Source organism: Oreochromis aureus, linkage group 16 (genome assembly GCF_013358895.1).
Source record: "Oreochromis aureus strain Israel breed Guangdong linkage group 16, ZZ_aureus, whole genome shotgun sequence".
Lineage (NCBI taxonomy): Eukaryota > Metazoa > Chordata > Actinopteri > Cichliformes > Cichlidae > Oreochromis > Oreochromis aureus.
This window is the reverse complement of record NC_052957.1, coordinates 35,444,577-35,447,577: the sequence shown is the minus strand read 5'-3', so window position 1 is coordinate 35,447,577 and position 3,001 is coordinate 35,444,577. Positions and strand designations below refer to the sequence as shown.

The window sequence follows — 3,001 nt, the reverse complement described above, 5'->3', positions numbered from 1 at the left end:
CAAGATGTTTCTGTGTGTGTGTGTGTGTGTGTGTGTGTGTGTACAAAGATAACAGAGTTATTCTCAGAACTCAGAGCTGAGGTTCCCCTTTTCTAAGTCTGTATGTTCCAAAACAGAAAGAGGAAGCTGTAAGTTGTTTATCACAGAAGAGTTCATGTCAAAAGTTATTAGGTGAAAAGTCACGTAGACATGTGCTTAATGATCAATAAAGAATACATTTCATGTTAGCTGATCACAAAATACACGATTTTCCTTTGACATTCCCTCCTGTTGATCACGAAATGAAATGTACAATTCATCAGTGAGTAACTACTTGTCTTTCACATTCTCAGTTACTACATCATTAGTTACACTTCATCTTCATCTGTCAAATAGGAAAAGAAGTCTTCATGATCTTCATTGATTTCAGTACATCTGCGTATGCTGTGAATGATAAACTTATCATCTGTGAAATTACAGCTTTTAAACAAGGAATAACTCAAATAAAGAAAACAAAATAAAATCAGGAAAAGTCCAACGACAATCAACGGTCTCTTTAAAATCTGAAGTCATGTCTGAAGAATGTACATTATCTGGTATGTAAGTGCAGCATGTGGTGTTGAATAAGACACACAATCCTCCTTTCTCAGCCAGGATCATGTGCAGTGCTACACGATGTTGCATCACAGCAACTCTGAGAGCGTCTATTTCTTGGTTTTGTCCCTCGTTGACCTTCCAGGATGCTTTGAGAAACAAGCCGAATCTATAGTCCAGTATCTCACTTCTGAGAGCACGTTTTCCCAACTCCTGCCCACAGGAAGAGTGAGTTGAGTACATTTTGTCCAGTTGTCCAGAGTTTGAATTCTTCCTTCTTCCTGGGTGGATAGTGTGATGAGCAGAGCCGTTGCCAGTAGTGAGACGCCAGTTACCACCTGAGAACACTACATTTTTACTTAAGGCATTTAGGTCATTTCTATTTTTCAAAGAACTCACACATCTTACATATTTCAAACTTTTTAAGTTAGGAAAAAACTTTGCATTGCTTACAGCTCATAGCTCACCGCTCTAAAACCAGACATTAGTAAATCATATGCCTAATCATTATGTGTCATTGTGATCCACAAGTATGATCACAAATTTGTTTTTCAAGGCAACAAAACAAACAAACTTAAACAAAAACAAATTGCCTATGGCATCAAGGCTTTACACACATGAGTCAGGACACAAAAAGAAAAACTGCTGCCAGAAACAAAGCAGAAGTGTGAGGGAAAAAAAACTGAGTTCTAAATTCAAACTATCTCACTTCTGACTCTTTCCAAAAATAATTTCACATATAACAATTTGTGTATGTGTTGTCTATTCATTAATATAGTTGTCAGTTATTTCTGTCATTATTTTTACCTTCTTTTGTTTGTGATGTGGTGGACATCTCTAAACAATCGTGAGTTCAGCCTTCAATTTCAATCCAATCATATCCTGTATTCTTGCACTCGAACTTGTCCTGTTTCACCTCCCATCAGTCCTCGTCCCTTTTTCACAGTGTCCTTGTGTGGCCTTCAAAGCTCCAACAAACACAGTCTGTTTCTTCTCTGTTTTGATCTTTCAGTATTCTTCTTTTAAGTTAAGTTCCAGCCCGGCAAAATATCATGTTCAGTGCCTTCGAACAGTCATGTGACACTGTTCTTTACCAGCCTGCAGTTTCCTCGTGCATGTTTTCATCACGTGGTTTCTTTCATTCTGCTGTTGCAGTTGTCAGTCAGACTTGTTTCATTTGCACTGTCTTTTGCCTGCTGTTAATTCTTCAAGTCCACGATGTTCTGTCGGTCTTCATCAGGAGATTAACTGTCCTTTGAGCTTCTTCTCAGGGTCGGGACAAAGTGAGAGGTCAAGCTGTAAAATTTTAGCCAAAAAGTGGCTTGTTTTCCCAATTAATCTATGCTTTTGCCGCTGTACTCAAGGTTCCAGGTTGAGAGAAATCCACCTGTATTGACACACTAAAGCATACAATTAAAACCATTTTCATCACTTTTCTTAAAACATTCATTCACTTCATCTTCTTAGAGTTTAACTCGTCTGTTTCTCTCTGTGAGCTGTCTTGACACAGTCAGCTCCTTTTATGGGCATGTAGTTCCTGTTACACACACGATTTCCTGTCACAGACACACCACAGGCACACATATTTCCTGTTCCTGTAGACTAATCGAACTCTTTGTTTTTTTCTTTGTATTTATAGTCTCCACACCCTCTTTAATTCTACTAAATCTTGATCTAAAAACAATACACCTTTATGTCACGCTCACCCTCAGTCGTCTTTTGCTGGTTGTTCAGGTCATCTGGATCCCAATGTCGTGGACCAGAACTAAATCACCGGCCTGGACCCGAATTCAACGTTCCAGGACTCTCACCTCTACCTGGAGAGGGCTGTCGACAGACTTCGGTGCTGGTTTACCCACGACGTCAGGATGCAGCAGTCAGACCTTATTGGAGTCACAGAAACGTGTCTGTTGTTTCCATCGCTAGGCTCGAAGGACCAATTTAAATGACAGGGGATTTCTTTAAATCACCCTGCCGTTCTCTCTTCAGCCAAGACTCCTGAGTTAGAAAACACAAAACACTGCAGTTCTTTCACTCGCAAGGACGGTCACAGAGCACTCGCACAGGAGACACTCATGGACTCGCACTTTGTCACCGTCCGCGTTTCTTTATTTATACAAGATGTTTCTGTGTGTGTGTGTGTGTGTGTGTGTGTGTGTGTGTGTGTGTGTGTGTACAAAGATAACAGAGTTATTCTCAGAACTCAGAGCTGAGGTTCCCCTTTTCTAAGTCTGTATGTTCCAAAACAGAAAGAGGAAGCTGTAAGTTGTTTATCACAGAAGAGTTCATGTCAAAAGTTATTAGGTGAAAAGTCACGTAGACATGTGCTTAATGATCAATAAAAGAATACATTTCATGTTAGCTGATCACAAAATACACGATTTTCCTTTGACACAGCCAAAAATGAATAATACAAAAAAGCAGGTAG

General features: G+C 39.6%; 1 long non-coding RNA gene across 1 annotated transcript; it reads right to left on the bottom strand.

Annotated features, from left to right (window-relative positions):
* Positions 1 to 404: 404 nt before the first annotated feature.
* LOC120433713 lies at positions 405 to 2,631 on the bottom strand. Its single transcript, XR_005608713.1, has 3 exons — positions 2,280 to 2,631; positions 1,381 to 1,973; positions 405 to 911 (listed from the first exon to the last, which is right to left on the bottom strand). It is a non-coding gene; the product is annotated as an uncharacterized LOC120433713 (long non-coding RNA).
* Between the last annotated feature and the right edge of the window lie 370 nt (positions 2,632 to 3,001).